Source organism: Papio anubis, chromosome 9, assembly GCF_008728515.1.
Source record: "Papio anubis isolate 15944 chromosome 9, Panubis1.0, whole genome shotgun sequence".
NCBI classification, from domain to species: domain Eukaryota; kingdom Metazoa; phylum Chordata; class Mammalia; order Primates; family Cercopithecidae; genus Papio; species Papio anubis.
In genome coordinates, this window is record NC_044984.1 from 66,521,497 (window position 1) to 66,543,004 (window position 21,508).

The 21,508-nt window shown below is 37.2% G+C and overlaps 1 long non-coding RNA gene across 2 annotated transcripts in view; it reads left to right on the forward strand.

The window, feature by feature from the left end:
- LOC103875845 overlaps nucleotides 1-21,508 on the forward strand; it is a 90,662-nt gene that overhangs the window by 16,974 nt on the left and 52,180 nt on the right. The window contains exons 3-4 of one of the 2 annotated variants that reach the window (XR_002515715.2): nucleotides 2,553-2,617; nucleotides 4,738-8,776. This is a non-coding gene — a long non-coding RNA (uncharacterized LOC103875845). Of the gene's footprint in view, nucleotides 1-2,552; nucleotides 2,618-4,737; nucleotides 8,777-21,508 lie in introns of those variants that run through there. The other variant, XR_634817.4, reaches the window with a different exon arrangement.

The following is a 21,508-nucleotide window of genomic DNA, read 5'->3' on the forward strand; positions in this document are numbered from 1 at the left end:
AACACCATCACTACTAATAGCACAAAAAAATTAGCCAGGCATGGTGGCAGGCACCTGTAATCCCAACTACTTGGGAGGCTGAGGCAGGAGAATTGCCTGAACCTGGGAGGCGGAGGTTGCAGTGAGCCGAGATCGCGCCACTGCACTCCAGCCTGGTGACAGAGCAAAACTCCTTCTAAACAAATGAACAAACAAACAGAACAAAATGAAACGAAACAAAACAAAAGAAAAAACTTTCTCGTGATTCTTAGGCATATGAAGTCTGAGAACCATTGGTTTAGATATGTTTCCCCGCTCCCTCTATGCCACGTAGTTCCCTTTCTATTTATGTTCTTGTCATATTTCTAAATACTAGAATTCTGGGGCAATGTACTTGAAATTGATTACTGTTTTGTTGGTAGTATTTAGTGTTCTATGGGTGTTTGAGTAGAAGTATTCACTGTCCTGGAATTCCTTTTCATATATTCAATACCAGAGATTTTTTGGTTTGTTTTAGTAAATACAAAATAATTTTTGGTTCCTCTCACCTGTATCTCCTTTCTCGTTGGCTGCAAATTGTACCTGTATTGTATGACCTTCTCATCTTAGTTGCTGATAGACTTTGCCGCTAATAGTATGTGTTATCAGTTGTACCAAATAAAAACTTTTGCCAGCCGGCTACGGTGGCTCATGTCTGTAATCCCAGCACTTTGGGAGGCCGAAGTGGGCAGATCATGAGGTCAAGCGATAGAGACCATCCTGACCAACATGGTGAAACCCTCTCTCTGCTAAAAATACAAAAGTTAGCTGGGCGTGGTGGTGTTTGCCTGTAGTCCCAGCTACTTGGGAGGCTGAGGCAGGGGAATTGCTTGAACCCTGGAGGTGGAGGTTGCAGTGAGCTGAGATCTTGCCACTGCACTCCAGCCTGGCAACAGAGTGAGACTCCGTCTCAAAAAAAAAAAAAAATTGCTGCATTGATCCAAATTTGGAAGAATATTTGTGATGTTAGCTATACATCAGTTTGCTGCTATACACATTTAAAAGCCAGTGGTTTATATTATGTGTGTAGTCATATTGGTTTTTGTGGGAGGTAAGATGAGAACTAGAGCCATGCCCCAACCTAAGAGCTTTTCTTTTTCTGGGTTATCTGTGGGTGAACTGGAACTTTTGTACTGGAAGATAAGCTTTTTGGATTTGAGAACATATCCTGCTTTGTTGGCAGAAGGATAGGGAGGGGATTGGTTTATTTTCATATTTAAGAATGAGTTGGCTAATTTGGTGGGATGTCAAATGAAAAAGAGCTTCCATATTGGCAGATTACAAAGGAACCCAGGAAAACTTTTAAGGCTAACAGATATGTTTATTTGATCTTGGTATGTATTTTCATGGATATGAACACTCATCCCATTGTACACTTTAATATGGATAGTATATTGCATATCAATTATGCTTCAATAAATCTGTTTTAAAAGCTCCATGGGTTTTGTAGGCATGTCAGTACAGTTTGCCCAACAGTATGGTTTGTGGATGTGGATCACTGGCTCTAACCATGGCGCTTAGTAAATTTTCCTGTCTTCTCATCATCCACAGGACAGAAAGTATGGCAAGATATACTGGCTTTGTTAGGCCTATCACTGTGATTTTTGAAGTGTTTCTGATACTCAGTGAAAAGCATACTACAAGATATTTTGACTAACGTTCATCCTAGCTTTCTTCTTGTATGCTGAGAATGGAAAGCAGAAACAATATTCCTAGACTCCTTAGAAATATTATAGCATGAGACTTTGATTAAAAGAATGAATGTAGCAGACAGAGGTAGAGTGTGGGGGCACAGGTTGCTGCAGAGGTGACATGGTTCTGGAGCCAGCATATTAAGTGGTGACCTCCTAATGTGGAGATGGTTTCCTGATCCAGATGCTTCCTGTCACAGTGGTGGCAGTGTTCCAGTCACATCAGAATTAGTATGGTTTTGCAGTCAACAATAGTGCAAATAGACTCCTGATTTATTATCTTCCTGCATTGGCGATGGTTGGTTTTTCATTCACAGTAGTGGCAGAATGTTTCCGAGGGCTAGAAGTTGGTCCTGGGAGATTAGCCTGGAGCCAGTTCCTCCAGCTGTTCAAATTTATATAAGCACTGAATTCCCTATATAAAACACTTTCTGCTTAAACTAGTTAACATGGATTCTGTTGTGTGCAATGGAGCCCTGAGTCATAAAGTAATTAGCAGAAGTGGTTGCAGGCAATAGAACATAAAAAATAAGACTTTATTGTATGTACAGGCTATTATGGCACTGAGTGAGCAATTACTTAAATTATCACTTCTGGTTATCTGAAATGCTATCGAAGGCAAGGATTTGGAAGACAGAATGACTACTGTGATAGACAAGCATAGGGGGCATGAGGAAGAAAAGGACTTTGGGGTGGGTTGGTATTTCTTTTTTTCCAAATTGTGCTTGTGAACTAAAAGAAAGAAAGTGATAGGCTCAATATTTTAAATTCTTAGCTCTAGGAACTGTCTGAGAATCAAGGAATTTCTACAACTGTTCTTGAAAAAGCTCTCATCTTTTGTAGCCTCAAGACTAATTTAGATGGAAATCAGATGGAAAGCCTGATGCTGCAGTTTGTTGAATTATAAGGTAGGTTGAATTTACAGTTTTACCATTTGTTTTTCAAAAAATTGAAAACATTGCCTTGGAATGAGATAGACCTCATCATTGAAAGGGTTTCATTTAGGAGGATTTGAATATATATGCATACTCTATACCCTTGAACCTTACCAAGTCTCTTTTGCCAGCTAAAGCAGCTCCTCCTTTGCCTGATGATGTTGATTTTACCTTATTTGAAGGCCTATAACAGCTTGTCTGAGGCAGCTTCCTCTCAAAGTGATGACGATTCTCCTCTTGCAGTGTCTTTACTAACTTTATTGTTACCACATCCATAGCCAGTCAGATTCCTGCATATCTCAGGCAACAATTGCAATGTCAAGACTTAGGGGGAAAGGCTTTTAAATGAAATGGGTTAAGTGATTTTTGCAAATATATTTATAACAGCGGAAAACTAGAGATTATGTGTGGGAAATGGATTTTGATGTTGCTAGACCAAGGCTTTGATAGGTCTAAATTCATGATATGGACACAATTACCAGAGATGTGGGATTCAGTGTGTAGGCTGAGCATCTGAGAGTATTTATGTTTATTCTGATAACTGATTAATCCTAGACTTAATGGCGGCTTAAGCTAAATGAAATTGAGATGCTGTACATTTTTGAGTATCATAAAAAAGAAGAAATGCAAATCTTAGAATGGGTTTAACATGTAATTAGTTTAATTGTCCTATAACTATGTCTCTCAAGAGTCCTCACATCGGCAGGGTGCAGTGGCTCACGCCTGTAATCCCAGCACTTTGGGAGGCCGAGGTGGATAGATCTCCTGAGGTCAGGAGTTTGAGACCGGCCTGGCCAACATGGTGAAACCCTGCCTCTGCTAAAAATACAAAATTAACCAAGTGTGGTGGCACAGGCCTGTAATTCCAGCTAACTGGGAGGCTGAGGCAGGTGAATCACTTGAACCCCGGAGGTGGAGGTTGCAGTGAGCAGAGATCCGCTGCTGCACTCCATCCTGGGTGACAGGAGCGAAACTCTGTCTCAAAAACAAAGAACAACAACAACAAAAACTCAACAAACAAAACTCATTGATAAATGCATTGATGAAGGCAGTTTTCTTGATATGACTGTTTTCTATAGGCTAGAAATAAAGACAGACATATTGCCATTCAAATGGTATCACAACTTTAATGGGGATGTGGAATTTTATGTAATGAAGGCCAACTCTGGCAACAACCACATCAGAAAGCCTGAGCAGAGTTACCTCGATAGGCAGAAGGGTAAGGGTGGTTTGATGGTGTTGTGCTGAGCTCTTATTAACCTCAATAGGGAAGGCACCAGGTTCAAGAGGCTGAAGAAAAGACCCAGAGCCAGCAAATGAGACATGGGGTTTCACTAGGGACTTACATGCAGGGGAGAGAGTCCAGTGGTGGTGAGCTGAACAGAACTACCTTACTTACAGAAATGATCGAGTGGTGGCACGCTGGACAAGATGTCCACCTTACATACAGTCCAGTGGCAGTGGACTGCTTAGACAAGTTATCTACCTTACATACAGTCCAGCAGCAGCGAGCTGGACAAGATAATCACACGACCCAGTGATGACAGAATGGGTAGGAAAACTGCCACTGCTTGCAAACAGCATGTAGTTTGTATAGCATTTTCACTTAACACCATTTTCCTCTCTGATCTCCACCTGGCAACCTTCACTTAATCCAAAACTCAGGGCCTCAATCCCCTATAAGTCCTGTGTTGCAAGGGATGAGCTAGGGGCACAGATGTTTCTCACAGACAAGGAACAAATCTCTGGGCTGGCCACTTCCAGATTGCCAAGCTTGGAACACACATTCAGGGGCATCTGCCATACAGGATCATTCTAAGGATATGCTTAAATTATTGCTATCAGGTGCATTTGCCCTACAGCTGACATAAATGTTTAGTGTGGCTTATTGATCTTGGGGCCCTAGGAATAAAATAGATGGGCAGCTCATTAAAAACTCAAGGTCTGTGAACAAACACGTGAAATGAGATATCATGATAATCATGACCTCTCACCAATTCCCAGACCTGTCAGCACATGGATGAGTCTCTTGAATGAAAGGGAATCATTGCTCTCTCTGTGACTTTGGATTATTCCTTCTTTGTCACACCAAGGGACTTCTGGAACCTTTATTCTTTCTAGTCCACCATCAAATTCAAGTTTTCAGTTGACCAATGATCCTTGAAGATAGACTACCAACATCTCACAAGCAGATACCATAAATCTTCCTCCCATTGCTGATAATAAGGTAATAATGTATGGAGTAAAAAAAAATACTCAGATCTTTCAGCAATTATTGATATTTGTTCTGAAATAACACTAATCCCTGGGGACCAAGCTGCCACTATGGTCTACTTGTCAGGATGGGAGGCTTATAGGTTCTAGTGAGAGACGCAGTTTTAGCCAATGTCTACGTCAGAGTATTTTCGGTAGGTTTATGTGTATATACTATGGTTATTTTTCTAATTTCTGAGTATAGAATCCATATATACATATATAAACATATATAGCCACACTTTGCTTAACTTAAAATGTAGTTAGTCACACATATTCTGAGAAATGCATTGTTAAGAAATTTTGTTGTTGAGTGAACATCATAGAGTGCACTTACCTTATACACACGTGGATGGTTATAGCCCACTGCACACCTAGGCTGTGTGCCATAGCCTATTGCTCCTAGGCTATGAACCTGTACAGTGTAATACTGTACTGAGTACTGTAAGCAATTATAATACCAGAGTAGGTATTTGTGTATCTAAAGATATCTAAACATAGAAAAAGTAGAGTAAAAATACACTATTATAATCTCATGGGACCACTGCCATATATGTGGTTCATTTTTGACAGAAATGATGTTATGTGGCACATGACTGTGTATGTACATGTGGAGATATATATATATCAATCACATATACGTATGCACACACATACACAATTACCAGCAGAATTCACACATGCCATACTCTCTGTGGTAACTAACCATTCTCCTTTTGAAGAACAGCTCTTGGTGTGCTAGGAAACTCTAACAGGGACCAGATATCTAACCATAAAATTCCTAGATATCTGTATGAACTGAGCTCTTTCTCATGAATTTGGCAGTGTCTGATTCACCAAGTCATAAATTATGGTATAATCAGCAGTGCTCCATCCTCAAATGAAAGTATAATATATATTTCTAAGGCTTGTGCAGGTTCCTCTGATGCACTCCATTCTTCCTTTAACCCACATCTAGGACTGGACGGGAAGTTTCATATGACCTGAGATAGAAAAATAATGAATCCTGTGTAAAGATGATTTCTCATGACATGTAGCATGAGCTGGAAGTAGACTGACTGCTGAAGCATTATAGCTTTGCTCCAGGGTGTTAAGGGAAGACAGAGGAGAAGGAAATCTTCCCAATGGGCAGAACATACAGTGATAAACCTAATAGTCTATTTTGCCTAGAATCAAAGAATGAAAGATAGATGAACGTGTGTGTTTGTGTGTGTGTGTGTGTCTCAATCATGGGCAATAGCTAATGACTATGGGTTGAAAAGATTTGAGTACTGATGACAAATATTTGAGGATGCCCCCAGAGGCTGAGGCATGTGTCCTTTGTGATTATTCTCCAAAAGGTCTCAGTCTGAGACAAGGTTCTTAAAATCTGAACATGATGGTCACTTGTTTAGATGAGAGAGAAACTCTTTCTCCAGCCACTCCAGTGTTGGCTCAATAGGTTAATGAACAAAGTGACTATGGTAGCACAGGTGGATTTCTCTATCAGTTTAAGTACATCAACTTTCTTCCACCATAGTTGATATGGTTATATATCAACTAACTGCCCAAACTGCAAGGAACAGAGAATCATGCCTGCATAGTTTGGTGGTAGACAGATTATATTAAGCCCTTTACATCATGGAAAGAGCAGTAATTTTCTGTGCTAGAAATGGATTATTCAATCTAGATTTGGATTTGCCTTCTCTGCTTACAAAGCTAATGTCAGAGGACTTACTAAACAGATTATTTGCAGTATCCCACACAATACTTTTTCTGACCAAATAGCTAAGTTTTATAGCAAAAGAAGTAAAGCATCAGGTTGATGCTTAAGGGATTTCACTGGTAATACCAATCCAGAAGCAGTTGCTGTATACAATGATGGAATGGCCTACTGAAGACTCATTATGACAGTATATGTGTAACATACCTTGTGGGATTAAGGTGCTTTCTTACCAGATGTGTTATTTACTTTAAACCATTGATCAACATATTTCTCCCATAATTGGAATACATGGAGCCTGAAAATAAAATGAGAGACATGGGAATCACATCTCTCAGAATATATCAAATGACCTACTTATAACATTTTGCTTCTTGCTCATGAAATTTTAGGCTCTGCTTGTTCAGAGGCCTAAGTATCTAAGAGAAGACTGTGTCCTCCAGGGGTACAAAAATTTAACTGGAAGATGAAATATCAACTGGCTTTCTTAAGAAAAAGAGGCTAATCCTATATTGGTGGGCATAATTGATTCTAATTATGAAGGGGGAAACAGAGGGAGGCATACGGCTGCAACACTAGTCATTTTATGCCATACAACACTAGACATTCCAGAATGTCTCCTATAATTGCCAGTCTATAACTAAAGGACTAAAACAGATATGCATATTTTGGAGATTGTTTTGTTGTTTGGAAATACCAGTATGAAAAAACAGGTTATATGTAGATACTGGTTAAACCGAAAACAGCTTTTTAAAAGAAATATTCCAAATTTTCTAGAATGAAAGGTTGACAAACTAAAAACCACATTTTCAGGCTCTCTTGCAGCTGGAGTTCTGTACATAATTTAGATGATACCAATCAGAAGCATCTTTTTGTGTGTGATATATTGATTATTAATTGATTCACGTGGGTAGTTCTCGTTGATGTGATACATCCATTTTGCTTATACAAATAGAGGATGATAGAGGTTGCATAGTTCTGGGGTCATCTGCTAAAGCTTTCTCATTTAGAATGTGACTCCCTGATTCAGTAGGTTCTTTCAGAAGAAGTTTTCTTGATCATAGCAGAGACAGTGTGGATTTGGGAGCTGTTCAGATTCAATCCTGCTCCTCTTGACCTTCCAGCAATTTTGTAAGTACTTAGTTTTCTACATTGGATCCTGTTATCCTTTGACTAGCTAGGGTGGATTTTATTTTCTGCAATTGAACTTTGTCCAATATCTCTTCCCTCCAACTAGAGATATTAGTGAGATTTTTTTTTTTTCTGATAAATTTCCACTTCCAATCATGTCATGCTATTCTTTTGAGAAGGTAAATGATGTAGATTGTTGGCAACTTGTTTTAATTTAGTGCAAATGTAGACAATGTTTCTCAAATGTTGTCCTCTAAGGTCAGGATTCTGTCTTATTTACAGGACCGAGTTTCTTTACTAATTTTGATTCTTTCTTAGAGATTTATTTTCAACAGAGAAGAGATCTTTAGTAAGTTATTACATAAAAAATCCTGAACTGATTTATTCTAAAGTTATTTTAATTTCAAGCTCAGTTTACATTCTGTTGCTCAAGCTGGCAAGCTATATAACCATGCCTTCCTATCTATTTGGGGATTCCTTGAAATAGGAGAACAGATTCGTCTAAAGATATCCTCTCCAGTTCTCAAGTTATGTCAATGAAACAGACTTTTTTTTTTTTTTTTTTTTTTTTTAAAGAAGCCCAAGGGTTTCACTTCTACAAACCAGTGGCAGTTTCAGTGGTTCTCAACCTTGGCTATACACAGAATAATATGAGAAACTGCTAAAAAGTATTAATGCAAGGGTCACACCTCAGATAAATCATTCTCTTAGTAGGTATGCATTTTTAAAAACCTCCCCCAGATGTTTCTGATTCACAATTAATGTTATTCTGTGTAGACTGCCAAACAAAATGCCATATCCTGAGTGGCTTAAACAACAGGAATTTATTTTCTTACATATTCAGAGGCTAGAAGTCCCAGATCAAGGTGCTGTCAGGGTTGATTTCTGGTGAAGCCTTTCTTCCTGGCTGGTAGACGGATTTTTCTCTGTGCCAGTGTGGAGAGAAAGAGATCTCTGGTGTCTCTTCCTCTTCTTATAAAGATTCAAATACTAGTAGGGTGCAATGACTCACGCCTGTAATCCCAGCACTTTGGAAGGCTGAGGTGGGAGGATTGCTTAAGCCTAGGAGTGCAAGACCAACTTGGGCAACATGGTGACACCCTGTCTCTATAAATAATAACAATAATAATATAATAATGAAAGAAAGATGCAAATACCCTCAGAAAAGGGCCCCACCCTTATGACCCCATTAAGCCTTAATTACATCCTTCAAGGCCCTGTCTCCAAATATAGTCATTCTTGGGATTAGAGTTTCAATATATGAATTTTAGGGGACACAGTTCAGTCCATGACGTTGGTGACTGATAATCACAGCTTTAGTGGAGTCATTTGGACTTTGGGGTTAGATCTTAGGGCAAAAGAAAAAGCCAGAGAATCACAGGTTTACCAGATTTAGTCTATGTGGCAACCTGGCAACTTCCACAGGGTAGAATGGAAAGAAGTGACAATATATAGGAAAGGTATGGGCTGGAAGAAGGAGCTAGTCAACCAGAACATATAGTCTTGGTAGAATGGCAGGCTCAAGTCCAGTTCAAGCTGGCATAAGGTGTTAAGGTTTGTATAGCCTTAACGTTAAATAATTCACATTTAATGGTGAATTGCATAATGAGACTTGTCAAGGGCTGGAGTTCTTAAAATGATGACTTCTGAAGTAGACAACAAGAATATGAGAGCCAGGGTCCAATTTCAGTGGGGAATAGATGCATGGTCCTGGAAACTGGTTTTCAGAACAATGCTATTGACTTTATGTGATAATTGGAAAGTAAGTCTCGAGACCTCAAAAGCCAACAAGGACACACACTGGGGAGGTTAGAGAAGATTTAACGGAAGGCTAAATCTATCCCCATGGTCAGCTGATGTGGGAACAGCTGACTATCATTAAACTCACTTGTCGGTGGTGTAAAGAATCTTTTTAATACGGATATGGCTCTCATTGGTCTAGTCTCTGGAGCAGTGGTTCTCAAACTTTAGTGAGTGTCAGGACCACCTGGAGTGATTGCTCAAGCAAGGATTGCTTGGCTCTACCTTTGATGTTTCTGGCTCAGTAGATCTAGGATGGACCTATTCTGACTCAAAAGGTCAGGGGTGGATGAAGAATTTGCTGTTGTAACAAGTTTTCAGGTGCTGCTGGTTTGGAGACCACTTTGAGAATAACTGAACCTGTGTGCATGTAGTAGACAATTTATATGTGAATGCTTAAAAAGGTAAAGCATTATATATACGTGCCCATCTCCACAATTTCTCTCTCTCTCTGTCTTTCTCTGCACAAATAGCTAAATAGGAAAACTCAGAGAAGGTAGGAAAGCAACTTTTGATAATTGGAGACAGGGTGTTATATAGATATCCAGGAAGCTAATCTATTCGGAGGGCTTCTGGGTAATGGGAAAGAATCCTCCAGATAATACTCAACCAAGAAGTTATTATTTCTGCCTAAAGCTAAGGAGATCAATAAGTTCTCTTCTATCATAACAGTGGCCACATGTTTTAGCAAGGGTTACTGGCCCTTTTCGATGTGCATATTATCAGAATTCTTTGATATAAATTAACTTGTGCTCTTCTCTCAGTTTCCTTTCTCATCTTCAAACCACTAAAGATAGATTCTCCTCAAAAGGAAAATTAAGGATTTAGGGAAGGAATCTTTTAGAAAAAGAGGCCTTATCTAAATGTCCAAGAAAAAAATAGTGGAATTAGTTTTGTTAGTCCAAAGCTTAAAGAAAAGGGGAAAAGACCCAGGCTCTCACTTACAAGTGTTCTAACTCTGCTTTGTGTAAATGCAAGAAGTGCTCTTTCTAATGTAGCTTAGGCTTAAAAAATTATTTGGAGGATTATCTGATAGATGGTAGGAAAATATAATGAGAAAGGGGTCTTTTTCTAATTTATATTAAGTCTCCATTTGGGCTAGCAGGTTCCCAGCAGAATCTCTGGTTAGGTGAGGTTGGTGGACAAAAAGAGGGGAGTACAGCCTGTTGTGAAAGACTGTGTCCAGATGTCCTGGTCCATTTCTGAGGGTGCTCCTATATTTGTGTTGCTGTCTAGAAGTTGCCAAGCGAATGGTGTAAGAGAAGTACCAAGAGACGGATACCTTTCTCATGCTACAGAACTGAGTGGGACCAAGGAGCCAACACAAGCCCACTGCCTGTGGGATAGCTCCCAGAAGAGGGTATTTTAGTGACTAAGAATGTTATGGCCTATGTTCCCCAAGAGCTTTCCTACTGATTGTTCTATCATTATATGGTTCATATTGTCACCTGTCTATGCCTGAAGACTTGCTCACCAGTCTTCCAGCTGTTGAATTTGTGAGACTTTAAGTTGCCCACATTCAGAGTCATCAAATGAGTGGGGATAATATACTACATGAGCCTTGAGTCTTTACATGCCCACTGTTCAATTGCTCTGTGAGGATGCTTTCTCCCCAAACCCAATAACACTCTTAAGGCACAAGAGGGTTCTAGACATTTAGTGGAGTAAGTTTATGAGAAGGACCTGCCATATCTCTACCACTGGACAGGGTAAGGGCACATCAGTATCTTCCAAGAAAGGCACAAATGGAGGAAACTATATCTCTTACACATAGAAAGCTACATGGCCAATGTCTTGGCTCTTCATTCATCTATTAAGTAACAAACAGGACAGAATATCTGGTTCAACTGAAGTTGGTTAAAGTATGACCTATGTATGATTTCAGACAAAAAGATTGAGAACACTGTATGACAGCTAACCTTGATTCAACACTTACTGCATGCCAGATTCAATACTAAGCCTTTCACAAGTATTATCTCATTACATCTCCAAGCAACTCTATCAAGTAAGCATTTTTAAAATTTTCTCATCTTAAATATGAGGCAACTAAGGTTTAGCTCAGGTCTGCTTGTGTAGTGCCCATACAAGCAGTGCCTATATAGTGCCAACAGTACAGCACTATATTGACTCTGTAGAATAGAGCAATGTGATTAATATATTCCAGTTTAGATTCAAGGATATGACCAATATAACAATGACTGGTAGTCATTAGAGATGGGCACAAATGTGAATAGGGGTGGGAAATATCAAGGTTTCAAGTACAGGAGATGAAAGTGACATGGAGTAGAACCAAACCTAAGATAATACCATGGCCACTCCTAGCTAAAGTTTTCATCAGTGTCCTAATAATTTGAGGATTACAAAGTTGCTTCACAAGAAGATGGTTCCAATGTTAAATATGCTTACTAGAAGTTGCAGAGGATAGCTGCTTCTTAAAGATGCATAGTATACATTAGCTTATTACCAGAACCTGTTTAATGTTGGTTTTACTCAACATTTTTCAAACATATGTGGTTGCAGATCTCTTTTATATGTAACAACAAATTCCCCCAAAGGCTCTGCTGCCCTAGTGAGATGAGATTAGTAGTCAACTTCGGAAACACATTGAAGTTATGTCAGAATACTATCTTTTATTAGTGTATTGCATTTAAAATTTTTATTCTTGTATTTATGTTTGAGCTACTGACTAGTGAGCTATAAATTATTTTAACTACTTCTTTTATTGTCTCTATAATGCTCAAATAATAAAATAATGCCTTCAGATATTAATAATTAGAAATATGTGTTTAGGGACCCCAGTGCCATTTACAATCATTATCTGGTATCACAATTGGACAGAATAAAATAAAGTGGAAATGGAGTGACTTTGTGGATAGACAGACCTTCAAGTGACACAAAGCTAGTAGAGGTTGCTGTGACCTGATAGTGGGTAGGAAAGGATTACCATCCAGGTGCTCACCAGTTATCTGACTGAAGGTTTCACTTGACATTAGAGAGAAATGGCACAATTTCCTGTGATACATAATTCATAGCAGGAGAAAGATGCAAATATAAGGTTTAAATAAATAGGAAAGTACCCAAAACCCAGAACATAGGACACTCTTGAAATAGCCTCCCTGGCACCTTCCTTTAAGGACCTACTTATCCCATCCGCATTGTTCCTGAATGTGCTCTTGTGTTACTACAGTGATTGAAGGGAACCAATACCTCAATGGGACTTAGAAAAGGTTTTTATTATGAAATAATTGTAAACTTAAAGAGTTACAAGAATGGTACAGAAAAGTCCCATATGCCCTTTATATCCTTCATGTAGATTCAGCAGTTGTTATCATTTTGCTACATTTTCTTCCTCTCTCTTTCTCTGTGTGCACACACACACACATACCTACACACACACACATACCTACACACACACACACACATATTAATTTTTCCTAAACTGTTTATAAGTTGCAGACATTACATACCTTTGTCCTCAAATACTTCAGTGTATATTTTCTAAGAACAAGGATATTCTTAATTATACTATGATGCATTGCAAAATGGCTAAATATTCTTTCCATACCTGTATGCATGTCCTTTTATCATGTAATTTTGATGCTCTTCCTATCAAGAGAACCAGTCTATTTCTTCAACCCCTGAATCTGAACTTAGCCATGTGACTTGCCTTGGACACGGAATATTAAACGTTGATGTAAGCAGAAGCTTAAAAAATGCTTGTGCTTTGGGACTTGCTCTCTCTTGATACTGAGCATGTGTCTGCCACCACGTGAACAAACCTGTGCTAGGCTGCTATGGAAAGAGAGACATCTAGCCATCCTCTTTGTCAACATCAAGCCAAGTGTCATTAGTGTGAGTGAGGTCATCTAGACTATATCATTTCAGCTGAACCCACCCAGAATATAATTACTAGCCAATTCACAGAACCATGAGAAAGAATTAATGTTTGTGGCTTTAAACTATTAAGTTTTAACGTGGTTTATCTGCACAGCAGAAACTAATCTACAGAGTAAAATGATAAAAATAGGAAATATAATATTAACACAATTTTATTATCTAATCCATGTTCAAAATTTTCCAATTGTCCTAAATATGTTTCTTATATAATTTTTTTCTTCCCAATTCATGTTGCAATCCAGATTCATGCTCTGCAATGAGCTGTCACATCTCTTTCATTTCTTTTCATCTGGAACTCTTCCTAGCCTATTTTTTTCCTTCATGGCTGATATGTTTGGATAGCACAGAGCAATTATTCTGAAGAATGTCTTTTAGTTGGAATTTGTATGATGTTTCTTTGTGATTAGATTTAAGTAATACACTTTTTCTGTAAGAATAGTACATAAATGATCCCATGTCCTTCTTAGCGCTTCATATCAGAGTACATGGGATGTTAGTTTGCCTTATTATTGATGGTATTAACTTTGTCATTTCATTAAGGTGGTGTCCACCTCATTTCTCCACTGTAATATTACTATATTTCCCTTTGCTATTACTAAATAATCTACAGGGAGCTATATTATCAAAGTAAATATCTTGTTTTAATTCTACTTTCACACAATACTTTTTTAAAGTTTTAGTATGTATTATGCTTTTCAAAAAATTTTTATTTTATTGTGGTAAGAAAACAACCTGAGATCTAATCTTCATAGATTTTTAAGTGTATTATATAGTCTTGTTCACTATAGGCACAGTATTGTACAGCAGATCTCTAGAATGTATTCATGTTGAATAGTTGAAACTTTAAGCTCAGTGATTAGCAATTCCCCTTTTTTGCCTGGCTCCAGCCATTGGCAACCACCATTCTATTCTTTGTTTCTATGAGTTTTACTATTTTAGATACCTCATCTAAGTGGAATCATGCACTGTTCATTCTTCTGTGACTGACTTGTTTCATTTAGCATGATATCCTAAAGGTTCAGCCATGTTGTCCTACGCTGCAGGATTTCCCTTCCTTACTAGAAAAAATTACTACTGTGGTATTTGCAAAAGGGCCTCAATGGGATTTTTGAACATAGGATTTGACAGCATTAGGTAAATCTCTTTGTTTGACTGAATCTATAAGATCAGCAGTCAATGGTAGCAGGTAGATGTCACTGGAAAGACTCCCTTTCATGTGGAACAAGCTGGTCAGCAGAGGGAAGAATGAAGCAGAGCTCTGCTCCTGAGTCCTGGCTGCATCCTTGCCTTTTCCACATCCGAAGTGTTACAGCTTCTTAGTTCTCAGAGTCAATGAAGTCAACTTTTTGCTTAAAGTTGGGTTTTTGTTACTTATTATGAAAGTAATTCTAACTCTTTACCTAATGTACCACCCATACTTACAAGTACAGCCCATTAAAAGTATACTGCCAATGTAAATATTACTAAGGTAAACAAGATCATGAGTGTGAATTATGAAGATAAGCATGCCACTATGATTCTATGAACAACCTCAAATGGCAAAAGCAATTCAGAAGAATTTTAGAGTCTGATTGTGAAGAAGGATCAACTCTGAACATATATTGCAGGCCGGGATCTCTGGAAGTAGACGCTGAGATGGAGTTTAGGGTGTTAGATGTTATTTAGGGGTTAATACCTATGAAAGGAAAGAAGAAGAGGCAGAATTGGGCTGATACAGAACTGTGATTCAGGCCTAACAAGGCCATGGCCCACCTTGTCAGTCAGAGCACCCTGTGTCTGGCTAAAATTTCTGGTCCAGCCAGGCATGGTGGCTCACGCCTATAATCCCAGCACTTTGGGAGGCTGAGGCAGGAGGATCTCTTGAGCCTAGGAGTTTGAGACAAGCCTAAGCAATATGGTAAAACCCCATCTCTACCAAAAAAACCCAAAACACAACAAAAAAAACCCCACAAAAAAACAACAAACCCAAACTCCCCAACATTAGCTGGGTGTAGTGGCGCACACCTGTAGTCCCAGCTACTCAGGAAGCCTAGGCAAGAGGATCACTTGAGCCGGGGAGGTGGAGGTTGCAGTGAGCTGAGATAGTGTCACTGCTTACATTCTCACCCTACTTAGTCTAGATATGGCTGGCTTGGGAAGGGAATGAGCTCAGGCTAGCTGACTCTGCAGCTGATGCAGACCCTAAAGGAGCTGACAGCTAGAGGCTGTGAGTGTGGGCAATGAGTCTTTCTGGGTGGTTCATCTTCGTGCTTTCCATACTAAAATACTCAAAAAGGGGGTGACAGGTATTTGTATGAGTAAATACATGCTGTCTCAGTTAGTTAAAACTAATTGAGTGCATTAATGTAGTGGTATGATTTTTTCCTAAGAAGCTGTTATTAAATCTATGGTGCATGTGTAGCCAATGTCATCTTAGAATGGGAAAAATGCAGCAATTGAGATTGAGTTGTTAAATGAAAAGTGGTCATTAACTTGTTTGAAAATTTTCAGTCACATTTCGTTTATTTCAGAGATAGTAAAGGAACTCTGAAAACTTTACTTCCAAAAGAGTTACTTCTCATTTAAAGATAGTACAAAAACTAAAATAGTCACTTTGATATTTTGATACCAAGGTTGCTGTGGATTTATTTAGAAGAACAAGTTGAATAATACCTTAAAGAGAGGCAGAAAGCATGCAAGAAGAACAAGATAAATAATGGAAAATAAATTTTTTTTTTTCCATTGGTAAGGAAGCTAGGGCAGTCCAATAGATCATGACGACAAGTGAGCAGTGATAACTATAAAAGATATTCTTGGAATGGCTATCCCCACAATTCAAGTGACTGGCCTTAGTCCAGGTCTTTATTTCTAGGTCTTAAAAATGATATGTGTCGGAGCATCACCAAAGGTTTTTTTTTTTTATTGGAAATTGCTATAACTAAGGACAGATATGATTGGAATTTGGAAGGCAGCATTTATCATTGCTAAATTGGATTGCTTATATTTATAGTTCTTTCAAAAGTACCAAACATGGAAGGTTTCCACTTGCAACAATTCTATAATATTATATGTTAGCTTAAAAAATATGAGAATAAGGTACTTTTGAGACTTGATTTTATAAATACAGTTTGGAAAATATACATTGTGTCTTCAAACCTGCAACCAGAAGTCTAATCAATTCAGGTCATTCAGTGGCATTTATGTAGGAATGTATACTGAACACAGTATATTTATTTTGAAGATCAAGTAAATAGCTACAATAAAAACAACCCAAACAATCCAAACTACAGTCTAGCAAACTATGACCAGTAAGAACAAAATTGTAAAATTTCTATGTTATCATATGAGTAAATATATATTATAAATTCTACATATGTAGAATAAAGACTAAAAACCATTTTTTTTTTCTATAAAACTAGGTTTATAGAATGTCACAGTAAGGTGTGGGCTTAGACAATAAAACTTTTTTTCCTTTAAAAAATAAATATTTTAAACTGCACGGCTGCCTGAAACTTCAGATAGCTGTGGAATTATACCCCAAATATATAAAATAATAAATTATAAACTAGCATTAGAGCCTATATATTTATATTAGCCAGCAATATTACTTATGAAAGTAATGATTGGGCTGCCTATGAAAGGAAAAATAAACAAATACAAGTGAGTACTTGGAACTGTTTTCTAACCTTATGCCATATTGTATTTTGTCAAAGTAATCTCCAAGATACATAAAATAAGGATACTTTTTGAGAGAGAAGTCTGGGGCTATAATTGCCAAATATACATTTTAAAAAGTGTTAAATAGTTTTTTAAAGATCATTTTAACATACAATTCAGAAAATGAGCAATTTCTATGATATCGAGCACCATTAATTGAAATGTTTGCACCTTTGCTTTGATAAATTTGCCTCACAGATGATTCAGAAGCTTTTTTGATTAAACAGTCTACGCTTCTAAGTTGAAAAACACATAGGGAAAGTATTTACTTTGACTTAGTTTGGTAGCATGATGGTGTACATAGAATATTGTACTGTGTATTAGGATATTCAGGTCCAGATATTGAATCATCAGACAGTTTACTGCTATTATAAATAGCAATATTTATGAAAACAATAATAATAAGAATTATGGTAACAGCACTGATGATATCAAGACTGAAATTTAAAATTCCAAAAGAAATAATGACAATACATAAAGTGGTTTAGAACTCTAAGAACTGATTTTTAAAAATCTTGCCCAATAGACCAAACATTTTATTTTCCCAAACTAATAATACAAAGGAGCCTAAGCTGATAACTGTTTTACTAACTAGAAATATCTCAATAATAGAAAGGAACAAAATTACTGTAGCCTGTGGGTTTGACAAGATTTGATGAGGGATGGAAATGGAGGAACATCAAAATAGAGGTAGCTATCATGCTGAGTGGAGTAGTTCCAGAATGGCTAATGAGAAATCTTATATACCTGCAGAATCTATCCCACTCAGGCATCAGTTTAAAAGTTATCACTTTCTACTAATTGTAATACATAAGAAGAATATTTCTAACTTCAATACAAGATATTATAACGTATTTGACTAGCACTGTTAAATTGACTTGAGAACAGATTTATCTGAACCGTGAAAGCAAATAAAATGATAAATCTAGGGCAAGAAATATCAAAATATTTTTAAAAAATAAACAAAAGAAATATCTCTGATATTACTTCTCATGAGAAATTGACTGCAGAGGTAATTTCTACAAACTGAAGATATATAGAAGAACAATTTGGAAGGTTCCCAAATGTCACTGAAACAATATGGCCTTGAGAAGAGATAAATTGGACAGATGGAATCATGCAAATGTCACCTATTGGAAATACGAACAGGAGGTGACTGATGTAATAAAAGCAGCTTGTAACCAGAAAGCTCAGGACCTGACTTATTGCAGATTTCTGGTACAAGAAGTTCATGACAACACTTGGAGTTGTTACAGGATATATCGTGAGTAAATCAGAAGAATACTGGATTTAATAAGACACAGAAACAAGCAAAAACTGCAAATAACAGTATTTTGAAGTCAGTAGAATTTACATGAGTAACATTTTACCTACCTTCTATAAGCTATCGGCATGAGTTTTGTTATAGATTTGTCCCATTGGGAGAGAAACATCTCCACTGATGAGTTTCAAGGATTTTACAAATTACTGAAGGACTAAAAAACTAAACTATTATAGAATGTACCTGTCACCTCCAGGCACCTCATGTTCCAGTCACCCACTATCCTAACACACACCTTTACTTCTCCAAGTTACATATCTTTGCTAATGCTTTTTGCTTTTCATGGCATCCCTACCTCCCCATTTTTACATATCCCCATCTCACCTTCAAATACCACTTGCTTCGTGAAGCCATTTCTGGTCATCTCAGTGAGATACCGTCTCTTCCTTGTCTGAACTCTACAGTCATAACTCATGTATGGCTTTTTTTTTGCTTTTGACCTCATATTATAGCTAGTTATATTCTTATACTATTTCCTTATTAAATATAAATTCCTCAAGGGAAGAGTTTAATCAGAATGAGTTTCTCTACAGCAGTTAACACAGTATCTTGTATATACAGTAAACATTTGTTAAATCAACAAACAAATCATAGCCTAATTTCCAAACAGTTAATAAACTAAGAAATATGATTGAGTCTACTTGTGATTCTTCTAGTTATTTATGGGATTTATAAAGGTACAGGCAGTCCCTGCCCTTTGTTACTTTACAACAAGTTGTGCTATCCATGTAGCACATGGTAGCCAATTAATATTATCTAATAAATAATCACTATTAATAATTAGTAATTAATGTTACTAGTAATAATTACTATTGATTAGGTGGTATTAATTGATGCAGCTTAATTAATACTTGTGCCTCCATTCTGAAGTTCATTTGTTCTTTTATTATCTCAGCCTATGCAAATATGTATTAGGGTACTAAGGTGTGCTTTTTTTAAAAAATATTATGTTTTTAGAGCTTTGTTATATATTTTAAAGCAGTTTACAATTTAGATACTTTGAGGCAAATAGGACATATAGAAATATTTGTGTGACTTTCATCTTATTTTTAAAACATTAAATAATTGTCAACATCTTAATATTATAATAGGAATTAACATTAAAAACACTAGATTCCTGCCTTCTCTTGAAAAATTAGATCTGGTAATACTATGTCCCTATTTTTCAGGACAACAATTTGCTGGATTCAAATAGTGTCAGCCCCTTTAGGCATGGAATGTTCTCTAGTTTTGGACAGTTCCCAGGTCCTTTTTCTTATATGTTTCTTACCTGGTCATTTTAGACCCTTGAGTTTATTATTCTTATTTTAACATTCCTTTTGAAAAGGGATATTATAGCAGAGACCTTACCTCTTCATTACAATCAGTTTCTTTGTCCTGGATCTGAAGCTAGATTATGTTTTTCTAGCTTTCCATGCAGTTGAGTTTGGCCAGTAGATTGAGTTCTAGCCAATGAATGGAGTAGAAGCAATAATTGTTACTTTTCAGGCTACCCCATGCAAACTTTCCATGCATACTTCTCCACTGACTTTTTCCTTCTGAAGCTGGATGCAGATGAACATAAGGGCCCATGTACTTGGCAGAGCCACAAATGGAAGGAGTCTCATTCTTCAATGATCCTGACTATAGGAGAGCTGACCTACTGACTGTTATGCTTCCTGTTATGTGAGCAAAATATATACAACTATGGTAAAACTTTATTTAGGTCTCTTTATTATGGCAGTTAGCCTACCCTGAACAATCCAGAGTGCTAATGACCTGGTAATTGTTAATGGCAGTCCTGTATGAAGGTATCTGATTCTTGGTAACAAATAACAAGGTAGAAGAAGAGTGAGAATGGATGACTTATTTTTCCTGGTGGCACCATTGGTTTTGTTATATAGAGCTACATTTGAAGTTTTGGATTCAATTCAGTATACAATTAAGAAGTGTCTGGTGTGCAGCGCCTTGTAAATAAATTTTAGTAGTAGGAAGGGTTCACTGAAGGAAAGAAATGTTGGGTCATCCTTGACTTTTAAAATGCTTTCTACTCAGAGAAGCCCTATCATTAGCATCAACAACAATCCTCTACTGACCTCCGGGCTTAATGCTTCGAGTTCATCTCCAAGGTCAGTAGAATGATTTTGAATTTCTCTGCTAGCTTTATTGGAATTTGTTGAGAGAAAAAGAAAACCCCAGTTTCAACTCACTTGTGCAGCTTCTTCAAAGGGCCCTAGGCTAACCAAACCAGCTCACTTCTCTCTTTATAAATTACAAAGTTTCAAGCAACAAAAATTTAAATTAAATATTTAATGTGTATTATCATTTGCATATTAGTTTTAGGTTAATTTGAAGCTATAAACCTAGTTATTTATATATAGCATGATTTTAAATTATGTATTTGTATGCTAATAATATACTGGAGAATATTATACCTGTTTGTAAGATTTGAAGCGTGATTTTCATTGACCGGAGACTAGTTTCTACAATCATTCTGTCTTTGAAGTCTTCATCAGGGCAGGTCTCTGTGGGGAGAAGCCTAGAAATTTCTAGCTGTTCTGCTTGCTATTGGGTGGATAACTTCAATTTTGGAGATAGGGACAAGGAAGTTGATCAATTTTGAACTTTTATGCGCTGTACATGGCTGTAATATACTCAGTGGCCTACACCTCCCACTTATTATGTCGTTTTCATAGTTTGCTCAATGGCAACCCACTTTATGACATAATTTTTAGAAACACATTGCAATAAAAGTAGAAAATATCCAACATCTTTTAAATGTGGACTTTGGGTAGAAATGTTTTATATCTGTCAAATTGAGAGCTATCCTGTCACTGAATGCATTAGGTGGAACTTATTAAATAACAATGGCTTTACAGGTGAATGGTATTTTAGAGCCCTGAAATGTTAGAAATCAAAATAGTCCTTTGACTTTCAGTATGTCTACCCAACTTACCTTCTTTGGAATTTTCCCCACATTTTCTCCTGAAGAAGTAGACCTAGGCTCAAGTAACCTTACCCCTTTGGCTATGACTGGAGTAACTGTCCACAACAGGGATGGAGAGTTTATTTAAACTGAACCAAT